This window comes from Scardinius erythrophthalmus, assembly GCF_964197995.2.
Source record: "Scardinius erythrophthalmus genome assembly, chromosome: 14".
NCBI classification, from domain to species: domain Eukaryota; kingdom Metazoa; phylum Chordata; class Actinopteri; order Cypriniformes; family Leuciscidae; genus Scardinius; species Scardinius erythrophthalmus.
In genome coordinates, this window is record NC_138234.1 from 9469475 (window position 1) to 9482476 (window position 13002).

At 39.2% G+C, this 13002-nt stretch overlaps 1 long non-coding RNA gene across 1 annotated transcript; it reads right to left on the minus strand.

Annotated features, from left to right (window-relative positions):
* Nucleotides 1-1343: 1343 nt before the first annotated feature.
* On the minus strand, nucleotides 1344-9809 carry LOC308701932. Its single transcript, XR_014031536.1, has 4 exons — nucleotides 9535-9809; nucleotides 8356-8673; nucleotides 4037-4366; nucleotides 1344-1537 (listed from the first exon to the last, which is right to left on the minus strand). It is a non-coding gene; the product is annotated as an uncharacterized lncRNA (long non-coding RNA).
* Nucleotides 9810-13002: the final 3193 nt, after the last annotated feature.

Sequence of the window (13002 nt, forward strand, 5' to 3'; positions counted from 1 at the left end):
GTACAAACAGATGCTGTTTTAAGCAGTACATAAAGAATGAAATGGAAATGTATCTGAAACGTCTGTGTATTTGACAAAAATTGCATTTATTTCACTTCAGCTGTGGTTAAATATGCAAACAAAGCGCGACCGTCACTACGGGAAGCAGAAAGTGTCAGACTTAACGTCTCTGTTTTCAGCTCTTGCACACGGCAACTCTCACTGATCGGTAACATCCAGCCACAGCCGATATCCAACACACCAATGCTTGAGTGTATCAGACACCTGTGAGATCAAAGGTGGATATCACAGGATTCACACTCACGCTTTGTTGCTGATTAACTGGATGTAATTTAAGTTCTGTTGCTCTGATAGCACTGTCAGAAAGTTTGGGAATATTCACACATAATTTACACACAAAAACATGAAATCAGAGTTTTAAAATCAAACATTTAAAAGAGAATAATACATCACGGTTGTTTAAACTAATGAGCATTAAGCTGTGTCGTCATCAAGTTGTTTCGCATCATGCTTTTGATCAGACGGTGGAGAGAAACTGCGCGCGACTGCAGAATCCGAAATTGCAGAAATGTAAAAAAGTTGTAATAATACAACTGCACTTTTGTTATTAAAAAATATTGTATAAATGCACTGATATGTACCCCGTAATTTTTTAAAAGCCTATTGGTACACTATTATTACAAAAGCTATGCAGTGTGGATTAAACTGCTTCCAAACATAAATTTGATGTCCTTTGTTCTAAAATACTTCCACAGTATAAATAATTTGTTAATTTTCCTGGTTGCTACCCCCTTTTCCTCCAAACTTTACACATTGTTCCCTTTTACCTACACGCACGTACTTTATAGCTACCCAATAATTACCGAAAGTTACTCTGTAAAATCGTTTTACTTACGCAGTACTTTACGGGCTGTAATCTAAAGCGTTACTTGAGAGTCTTAGTAAAAAATAAACCATTTTTACATTGTCTCTCTGTGATCAATGACACCGTGCCACAGATGCTATTAGTTTATCCTTTTTGAAGCAATAATGTCAATATATTTTACTTACAGTGATTTATTAATTTAAGATTATCTACATAATTAGAATATATATATATATATATATATATATATATATATATATATATATATATATATATATATATATATATATATATATATAAAAACTGTAAAAAAAAAAACTGTAAAATTAACAACTGAAATAAAAGACTTCAGCCACTTACTGCACACATTAACAATGAAACTCTTGTGTAAGGTGTGTCTGCTGCTGATGATCTCTAGATGATAGAGTCCAGTATGATCAGGTCTGATGTTTGTGATGGTCAGAGATCCAGTTTGATCGTCCAGCTTCAGTCTGTCTCTGAATCTCCCATCATCACCTTCATATGTGGAGACGTTTTGGTCAATTCTGTTAAATGCAGCTATGAGAGAGTCTTCATATTCAAACATCCACAGTATCTCATCATATATATCGGTAAGATCAGTGTGTAGAGTGACAGAATCTTCCTTCATCACTGACACTGACTTCACTGCATCTGTATCAGCACACACAAATGGAGAACAAACAGAAAACATTTCTGGGTGCATTTTTATAAAAGGTGATGTATTATCTACAAAAAGAAAATTACATTCTCTTTTATATCCATGAATTGGAAGAAACTTGAGGTGCTGATATTTATTGATATACTGGCTTTTGTATTTCTGTGTAAGACATGGATTAAAGGGATAGTTTACCCAAAAATGAAAATTAGCGCATGATTTACTCACTATCAAGTCATCCTTTATGACTTTCTTCTTTTAGATGAATACAAATCAGAGTTCTATAAAAAAAATGTCCTGGCTCTTCTGAGCTTTATAATGGCAGTGAATGGGTGTATGTCTTTGGAAGTCCATAAAAGTCATAGACAGTAAAAGAAATGGACACAGCGACCCCATTGGATTCAACGGAGACAAAGTGAAGCCCATTAGAAACTTTTACTTCCTGGGGGTCCAGCGTACTGCGCAGACTCAAACTGAGCTTGACTACGTAGATGTGACGTGAGCAACCCGTCTGACAATTGTAAGTCTTCTAAAAGCTGTGCCAAGAGAAATCAATCTGAATCACACCCACCGAATCTTGCAGAGACGGCGAACGTGAACAGCAGCAAATTTTGGTAAGTATTCTGATTAATTATTTTGTCATTTTGCGTAGTATTTATTTCTTTATTTTAAAATTTAACGCCAGTACGCTATCTTTAAAGTTAATGCATAATATTAAGAAGTTATGATAGAACCTGTGATAAGTAAGCATATTCTGATTAATTATTTTTTGTCATTTTGCATAGTATTTATTTATTTTAAAATGTAATGCCAGTACGCCATATTAAGTTAATGCATACTATTAAGAAGTTAAATGACCTCAACTTGTGATATGAATTCGTAAGTTACCCAATAGGTAACGTTACATAAGGAGATAATAGGTAACTTACAGGCTAATTATTGCTAACTAAATGCTAGTTAAATTTTGTAATTCATTTAAAACAGCTATTTAAGTCGAATGTAAGTTAAATGAGTCATTTTTATTTAACCGCCCAGGGTGCGCATATTTTAAATATCATATAAGCACGATTCAATTAGGAATTGGTAAAGATAACGTGCTTGCTGGGCACATGTTAATTGATGCACATGGTGTTCTTGTGGTGTTCACATACTTCATTATTTAATCAAGTAGATACATTATTTAAAGATCGTGGATAAATGTTAGGCTACTTCATGTATACTTGCCACATACCGAATTATTTCCAATTCCTCAAAACGTTGTTGCACAATTTTTCCCCGTTGCTTTTATGGACTCTATATGGGCTTCACCCTTGACTCTACGTCCCCCCGATTGCCTCATAGACGTCTATGCTCATAAAATATTGCCTGCGAGCTTCTCCTCCTGTCCATATGGTAATTTTTTACTGTGCGACAGAGAGTCGCGTGGTTATGACGCAATCATTAGCCTACTTTTACAAAAACTGCTTCTACAGGGCCATAACATAAGATACAAGGTAATGGAGCCTTTTATACATTGTCGTGTTTCTTTAGAAATAAATAATGGACAAATGGAGTCTTTAAACGCCTCAGATGTGAAGTTATTCGCTGTCAAAGTGACGCCAAAATGAATGGGAGTCAATGGGATGCTAACTGCAGGTGGGGTTCCGTTAGCCAATGGCGGCGTCCGGGGGTACTTCAAAATAATACAAATCCCTGCACCCTTGATAAAAGTGCATCTATCCATGATAAAAGTCCTCTACACGACTCCGGGGGGGGTTAATAAAGGCCTTCTGAAGTGAAGCGATGAGTCTGTGTAAGGAAAATATCCATATTTAAACCTTTATAAAGTAAAAAGAAAAAAGAAAAAAAAAAGCTTCGGGCCAGACTAACATACGAATTCAACTTAAGTGTAAAGCGCAACTTATGCAAGAAATGAGACGTACTGCTGATATTTACACTATACGCCATGACGCACTATGCTCTGATGTCATAAGTTGCGTATGTTGCGCTTTGGGCGCAAGTAGACTGCGTATGGCCGTTTAAATATGATTATTTTCTTACACAAATGCATGGCTTTGCTTCAGAAGGCCTTTATTAACCCCCCCCCCCCGGAGCCATGTAGATGCACTTTTATAATGGATAGATGCACTTTGATGGACTTCAAAACAGAATCAGCCATTCACTGCCATTATAAAGCTTGGAAGAGCCAGGACATTTTTTTTAATATAACTCCGATTGTATTCGTCTGAAAGAAGAATGTCATATACACCTTGGATGACTGAGGGTGAGTAAATCATGGGCTCATTTTCATTTTTGGGTGAACTATGCCTTGAACATTTACTTGTCATGAAATACTGCATTCCATGCCCTGTAATTTTTTCAGTCCATAAAATTAGTCAGGTTACACGTGGCACCCCATTAATAGACAAATCATCCATAGTGGATGAGTTCATATACACTTCTACAGAAGGAGATAATGAACCAGTGAATTTGTATTCTTAAAGTACAGTACTCACCAAAAATAGTTATATTGAATCTCTTATGTATGGTATGAGTGCTGCTGGTCATCTGTAGGATATAAATTCCACACTGTTCTGTCCTTATGCTCCTGATTTTAAGAGATCCAGTTTCATGATCCACCTCCAATTTGTTTAAGAATGGCTTAGTGTTATGTTTTTTTATGGCCTTAACTTTGGACGTTTTATCAATTGAACTTATCACAATGTTTTTGAATATCCACTGAATGAGATGATATTTCTGTATTTCAGTAACACCAGTGTGTAGAGTGACAGAATCTCCCTCCATCACTGGCACAGTCTTCACTCCATCAGTTTTATCAGACAAAACTGGAGGAAAAACAAAAAGAGTTACTCAGAGATCAACCGTATAACATTTTGTAATAATAGACAAAATTGAGATTGCTACTGATGTGCCACACTCATCCTTCAACAGTCAAAATTTTATTCAACATTTTGTAACTATTGAAATCCACATTTTAGGTCTATTAAAGGCACAATCTGTAAGTTTTTTTAGCCGCCAGAGGTCGCATTTTCAAAACAGTAACAGACGAAATGTGATGCTATGAAGGAGAATGGAACAATGGGAGATGTCCTTCCCCTTCGAGGGAACTCTCATTGCGTCGTCGTCGTGACGACACTTTGGGGAACGCCCTTAGCGTAGCGCATCTGAAGCATGAATGAAATCTGTCCAATCCTGATTGGTGCTGTGTCATGACGTAGTAGATGACGGCATAACCGGAAGATACAAAGGGACGCCGGCACAAACACACCTTAGCTTTTTGCTCTTCAGCAAGCGCTTTGTGTCAAACTGTCTGTCCTATTTGGTGTTGTTTGTCCCATAAGAATTGTCCCACATAAAGACTGCATTGCAATATAGAATCTAGTGGCTCGAATCTCGCGTTTGCCGAGGCTGCGTGTAGATTACGGGTCTACTCTACAAAAAAAGATTCTGTGACTGGGATCTCGCATTGTCGAGGCAGCACGTAGATTAAAGGTCTGCATTGCAATACAGAATCTAGTGGCTCGGATCTCGTGTTTGCAGAGGCAGCGTGTAGATTACGGGGCTACTCTGCAATAAAGATTCTGTGTGGGTGCGAGTCATGCACAGTCAGCTCCTGAGGGTGCTGGCTGTGTTCATTTAGAAATATCTCGACGCACACAGCTGTGCATTTTTGGGTGTTCGCCCGTTGATTTTCTTCTCGAGATGAAAGCCAAATATATTGTGATAGACTCAAATCTCGCGTTTGCCGAGGCAGCACATAGATTACGAGTCTGCAATAAAAGGGACACACGCGATCTGTGAAATAATACTGTTTGGGTGCGAGGTGTAATGGAAATTTTACATTTAGATGTGTTCTTTTACTTTTAAATGTGTTCTTTTACTTTTAGATGTGTTTTTACTTCTGGGTGTGTACAACTTGTATTAACATTGAACATTCATTTTTTTACTCATAAGCATTTAAAGAAATATAAGCTAAAAGCACATTATTAAAGATATGTAACCAAGTTTTAGAAATGCATAAGTTAAGACAAGCTTACAGGAACGAAATGTTCTGGGTGATAGACGACTTAGTAGCAAAGAGACTATACTCCAAGTGATCTATTGTTGTACTTCAAGTGTGAAAAATGTGTGCGCAGCTTGGATCGAACTAAAGATAGGCAAAATGTGTGAATTTGAGCAGCAGCTAAAAAACAGGAACCTTTAGCAGACATAGTATTGTTCTGTCTTGATAGAATTTATGTTAGACGAGAGATCTTGAACAAAGATGTTTCCTTTTAAGGTAAACAAGACCTGATGTAGCCTACCCAGGATGTTTTAGGGGTATATAACTGTGGCAAAGGTATTGTCAAACAGTATTGTCTGGTGATTATGGCTGCATTTAATTCTATGGAATTAAAATGATGGAATATTACCTGACTTTAATAAGTTCGATATTTTAATTCAGCCTACCATCCGGGGCGAAGCGTACCAATATCAGGTCCTTCCCTTTGGCCTGGCTCTCTCCCCTTCGCACCTTCCGCAAGTTCATGGATGCAGCGCTGGCTCCGCTGAGACTCCAGGGCATCCGTGTTCTCAGTTATATCGACGACTGGCAAATATTGGCCAAGTCGTGTGAGATGGCAGTTCGGCATCGAGATGTCGTTATGGCCCATATCAGGTGCCTGGGGGCTGAGACTCAACACAAAAAAGAGTGTGTTGACGCCCTCCCAGAGGACTACGTTCCTGGGAGTTGTATGGGACTCCACGACGATGTGGGCACAGATGTCTCCCTCGTGCGTGGAGTCCATACGGGCGATGGTCTCTAGAGCGAAGCTAGGCCACAACCTCACTGTGAAGCAGTTTCACGGACTGCTGCTGGGGCTCATGGCAGCAGCGTCCAACGTCATACCTTTTGGCCTGCTTCACATGAGACCCCTACAGTGGAGGTTGAGAGCCAGAAATCTGTTCCGTATGATCAGGGTACCGCGCAGATGCCTTAATTCCCTTGTCATATGGAGGAAACCTTAGTTCCTGTCCCAGGGACCGGTGCTGGGAGCATCATGTTGCTGGAAAACCGTTTCAACAGATGCCTCCCTCACTGGTTGGGGCGCGGTCATGGACGAGAGGTCTGTGGGAGACCAGGCATTCTTCCTTGCAAATGCTGGCGGTCTACAAAGCTCTGAGGAGCTTTTTCCCAGACCTCCGTGGCCACCATGTCCTGATACGCTTGAAAGCTACCAGGAGACTGTACAGCCTGAAGTGGAATGTGTTTTCCAATTGGTGTAGAGAGCGTGAGGTGGACCCAGTTAACTGCCCAGTGGCTTCAGTGCTGGAGTTCCTCCAAGATCGTTTCTCTGCCGGTCTTACCCCGTCCACACTTAAGGTGTATGTGGCTGCCATTGCGGCTTTCCACTCGCCTGTAGGTGATGGGCCTTTGGGAAAGCACTATCTGGTTGTACGTTTCCTCCGTGGGGCTCGCAGGATGAGGCCTGCGGCTCACTCCAGAGTCCCAACTTGGGACCTGGCGGTGGTACTTGAAGGGTTGGCTGAGGCCCCCTTCGAGCCACTGGAGTCGGCTGAGGCAAAGAACCTGACCTTCAAGGTGGCCTTTCTCCTTGCTATCACCTCTCTGAGGAGAGTGGGGATCTCCAGGCCTTGGCTATAATGCCAACTTGCCTGGAGTTTGCCCCTGGTGGAGTTAAGGCCATCTTACACCCTAGGCTATGTGCCCAAGGTACCGTCTAGTGTGGCACGGTCAGTGGTTCTTCAGGCCTTCCATCCTCCACCTCACGTGACGGCGGAAGAGGGGAGACTTCACCTGCTCTGCCCAGTCAGAGCCCTAAAAGTTTACTTGGAGAAGTCTTCTCAGTGGAGGAAGTCAGACCAGTTGTTGGTGTGCTTTGGTTCACCCAAGAAAGGGCTGCCTGCATCTAAACTGACAATCAGCAATTGGATTGTCCAGGCTATAGCCACGGCTTATCAGGTGCGCAATTTGCCTTCACCTATGGGCCACCCCGCACACCTTCATACGTTTCTACAGTCTGCAACTCCCTGTGACGCCTGGTGCCAGAGTGCTTGCGTCCTAGGTATGCCTGGTCTTCAGGTTCATACTAGGGCGGGCGTGATTACGGTGTGGCATAGTGGGCATTACGTTCCCCAAAGTGTCGTCACGACAACGAAGCAGTGCGAGTTCCCTAGAAGAAGAACGTCTCGGGTTACGGCTGTAACCCTTGTTCCCCGCGAAGGGGAATGAGACACTGCGTCTCATTACCACACCTATCACGGGCAGAGCACTTGCTTCATCGCAAAGGAGCTAACGTGCGTTTGTGCCGGCGTCCTTTTGTATCTTCCGGTTATGCCGTCATCTACTACGTCATGACGCAGCACCAATCAGGATTGGACAGATTTCATTCATGCTTCAGATGCGCTACGCTAAGGGCGTTCCCCAAAGTGTCGTCACGACGACGACGCAGTGTCTCTTTCCCTTCTCGGGGAACAAGGGTTACAGTCGTAACCCGAGACGTTTTCACCATCTAAAGATGTATGTAATTCACAAATCTTGTTTACACATGATGTAATGAATTAGTTTTTGTATTACCTGTACGTTTGATCACACTATTTGTATGTAGTCATAATGAATTAGCTGCAAGCTAATTATAGCCTATAATAATAGCCTACCAAAAAAACTGATAAAATAGGCATCGAAATGTTGTCATGAAGACAGTCCAATGCAAATATGTGACAGTATGACGTCTCAAGTGGATGGAAGTGGAAAACAATTTGTTTTGACAGCTTGTTTTCAACAAATGTTATTTTTGCATTGAGAATTACTCACCACTGACATTGTATATCATCTCTATGTTCCTGCCAAGGATGCTTAGTTTATAAAGGCCAGAATGTTCAGGTCTGATGTTTGTGATGATGAGATCTCCAATCTGTTGGTTTATGTACAGTCTATCTCTCCCACCAATAACATCTTCATATAATTTTGTTGTACCTGCTGCTCTATTGACTCTAGCTATGAGAATGGCATTTGGTCCAAACCTCTAGTCTATCACATCTCCAATCTGTACTTCAGTGAGACCAGTGTGTAGAGTGACAGTATCTCCCTCCATCACTGACACTATTTCACCAACTGTATCACCAAACACACCTGAAATTAGATATAAAACACTGTAAGAGTCACACTGTTGCTGTTATTGCAGACAAGCAAGAATATGAAGACTAACGGGTAGTCCATATGACGAAGAGAGTAGCAGTTGTTCAAAAAAAGTATTTTAATAAAACAATAGATAAGTAAAAGTAAAAGTGAAAGTGTGCACAAGCACGATTAACATCAGACAATGAGAAAATGAAACATGGGGCTTCTATACACACACACACACACACACACACACACACACACACACACACACACACACACACACACACAGGATAATGATCTAAATACAAACAGGAGGGATCTAATTACTGTAACTGGTGGGGAACTGAGAACAAAGAAAATCTAATTAGATAGGAAAGGCAGACATAACAGGAACTTAATACAATTAAAATAAAACCAAAACCAAGCATACATGTGAGACAAAGTCAAATTACATATAAACTTTCAAAGTAGAAATACATCTAAACTTTGTTTACAAAATCAAAACACAGGATAACTTAAGGGAAACTTTAACCACACTAATGCCTGCTACAGAATGTGTGATTACAAATCACAATGAACGACATCTAAAAACCTTGTATGACATGTTGACTATGCGACACTTGATCGGATACGACGCAAGTTATTATAGAAGAATGAAACCTTTTTAAGCATGCTTTGGTAAACAAATAGAGCAAAATGATCGCACTTTGACAATTGTTTTTTTACGTGCGCTGATAAAAAGGGGAGCAAGCGTAAAGAGCTTAGGTACTGCAGTAGCTACATAACTGTTTCCTTCGGTTAGAATGAAAAACGTATTTTAAAAAAAAATATCGAAACCAAAACTAGTCATACATGAATAATAAGTCTTACCGTACAAGAACAAAAACACCACGAACACAGAAAAGGTCTCCATATGACTCTAGAGCTCTTCAAAATTGTATTTTAATGGAACTTATTGATGGTTCATATATATTTTGTCCGTTGCCTGTGTCGTTCGAAGAAACCGAAACGAATTAGAATGAGAAACACTCAAACCGAGATCGGTAGACTTTATAGCTTAGTCAGAGGAGAATGAGTTCTCTGCAGCAACAAGGCGTCAGGCGTGCCTCATTTTTGGGCGTTTTCCAACTAGGCGCCGTGGCGGCTGGTGATAATTATTATTATTATTATTATTTTTTTTTTTGGGGGGGGTGGGGGGGGGGGTTGCTTGTGTGTGTGTGTGTGTGTGTGTATTTAACCCTCTGATTATCTCCATTTGGGACGACATTATCTTTGGGGTCCCCAGACAATAACATTTAATTTTGTAACAGAATAATAGTTTTTTTTTTTTTTTTTTTTTTTACAAATGTAATTTTACACTGTTTATTTGTTTACACTCAACATTTGTGCAGTTTTTGGAAGATATATGATATATTTTAAATTTCTTTAAATAAATAAATATTTATTTAAATAGGCTTTTTACAAAAAAACGGCATTTTATGTAAAATTCACTTTATAAAACACCCATAGGCCTATTTCTAACTTCCATTCATGGGGATAACATGGATAATTTTACATGGTTTAGTGTAAACTTTTTGACCATATTTTGTAAAATGTAGTTTTAAAAAATTATCATTTTAGCTACTAGATGGCTATAGAGCTCCACTACATGTTATTTGACTAGCTGAAATATATCTTTTCACAAGATTTTCCAGTTGGATTCATATCTAAATATTATGAATTCACAATTCTAACAATATTTTTTTTTTGTACTGAAATTTGATTAGAGTATGATTAGAATCAAACCTGAAAAGGATAAAAGTTGAAATTTTAGAGTTTATCATTTATTTAAATAATCTTTTTTTCATATAATTGATGTGATCTACACTTCAGTTACTAACTGTAACAGAACAGATAGAGGTAGATTATATATTGAGTACAAATATGACATGAACATTAAAATGCAATGAAACAGCATAAGTTAACAAATAAGCAAATAAAGCCAGCCATCTCACTTTCTCATAACAAGCGCGGGTGAACCTTCGGGCTTCGTCCTCTGTCACTGGCCTGTAAATCGGGTTGGTCCGGTCGGAGATCCTTTATCGTTTTATTTCTTCCAGCGAACGCCTTGTGAAAGGTTTTATTTGTAAATCAATGACAGAATTTGGTTTAGGGTTTAACTTCTGCCATTCTCTCCTACGAAAATGATCAGCCTAGCAAGGTTTTGACGTAGTCGGAGTGACGGTGTCGCCCCCGCCCGCGCACTCGCCATTCCACCGAATGGGTGACATTTATGTCCCCAGAACATCATATGTATAAAATTGCATGAAAATTAACTCTAAAATACATTTTATTATTAAGCAAAATGTCCTGCATATTAAGCTAACTACAAATTATAAAATTTATCATTAAAAACATTAATAAAAACTACATATAACACAAAAAATAGCATTTTCTGCATGTCCCCACTCTAAACTTTGCCATGAAATGTAATGATTAAAATCCTTCAGAAATCTTAAGTTTTGGGGATTGTTGTGTGACTTTATATCCAATCTATTTAAAATGTTTGTTTGTTTTTATGAGAAAAAAAATATTTTATCTAATATTTTAGATAAAATACACATTTTAGTAATGTCCCCGGGTTTTCACTCAGTCCTGTTACCCTAACACATTCCCCCCTCTGAAAAACTTGGAATATTCCACAAGACACATTTTCAACAGGAAGTTGCATCATCTTGATCTTCTAAAGGCAATGGGAAGACCCTAAGTCCTCTCATTTTAATTTCTGTATATTTGATGAAATTGTAACTAAGACTGAGAAGGTTCATCTCAACATACCTGTTACCTAAATAATTTCTTAGAATGTATTTGTTTATTTTAAAAATATTAACTTTTGTTAAGTTACTAGAATTTGCTCAGTGTCCTCATGCTATTAGCATGTATGCTATGTGGCCATATGTCATGTATTTGATAACTTTTTGCTTAAAAACTCAACCCTGTTACTTTCAGTCCTGTTACTTATATGAAAAATAACAGGAGTGAGTTAAAGTAACAGGAGTGAATAGAGTCCTCTGTTTTGTTGATTTAATACTGTAAATATTAGTTGATATACTATTCACCTGAATTATGAGTTTTAAGGTTGCAATTACTTATATTGTAGACATTAGTATTGCGTTTGCGTGCTGAGATTATATCATGCGCGCGCGAGAGGGCTTGTATTGCGTGCTGAGATGATGTCATGCGCGCGCGCAGGGTTTGAATGAGCTCGCGAGTTCCCGTTTCTACGCGTGTAGATCTGTTATCCTCTCGCGGAAGTCATTCACCGCGCGCGCTAGCATCAGTTGTGTGCTCGATTATTGGCATTGATTTGCCGGTGTGGTATAGTATTCGGTAACCCTGAGGACCCAAGCAATCCGATTGGTTCAAATCACGTTTTATGGGTAATCGCTTTAGTGCCTGGTTACAAATCATACAAAATCTCTTTATTATAGAAGACGTCTGTACTACGTTATAACGAATCATTAATGTATTTAATGTATTTTAAATTATACGTTTCATATACTAGTATTTAACCGAAGCTATAGATTGTGAAATTAAACATTTCTCGTTGGTAGTGTTTTTTAGTTAGCTTAGAATAATAGCATAGCATACAGCTAACCGATGATCGTGATTCGTGCTATGAGCTTTTCCTGAGCTTATACTGCACTGATACTGCCTTACCATATTCACAGCCATTCGTAATGCAATTAGAATTATATCCAGGGCTTCCATGGGTAATTAGACAACAGGTGTATTGGTAGTGGGGGAAGCACACAGTTTTTTGACCATGTACTACGTCGAATATCATGCTGACCGTGCTTATAAGATTGTAATGTGTTGGATTGAGTTGGTGCTTAAAGGTATAGCGGAGGATTTTTTTACTTCCGGGTGGATCACCTATACCAGTGGTTCTCAACTCCAGTCCTCGGGACCCACTGCTCTGCACATTTTGTATGTCTCCCTTATTTAACACACCTGAACCAGATCATCAGCTCGTTAGGAGAGACTCCATGAACTGATTTGAGTGTGTCAGATAAGAGAAACATACAAAATGTGCAGAGCAGTGGGTCCCGAGGACTGGAGTTGAGAACCACTGACCTATACTATTGGTCCTCCTAATTGTCAATCATTCTGGTGAGTCAATCAAGTGGAGAGGGCGGGTCTTATCTAAAATTCGGAAAGATCCTCCACTATACCTTTAACCATGCTTCACTGATAAAGAGTGATGTTTAAGGACATATGGAATATGGACAAAGTCTGTGCGCTGTATTTGTAAGATATGGAGTTTGAACAACAAAGAATGAGACACCACAAGAAGCT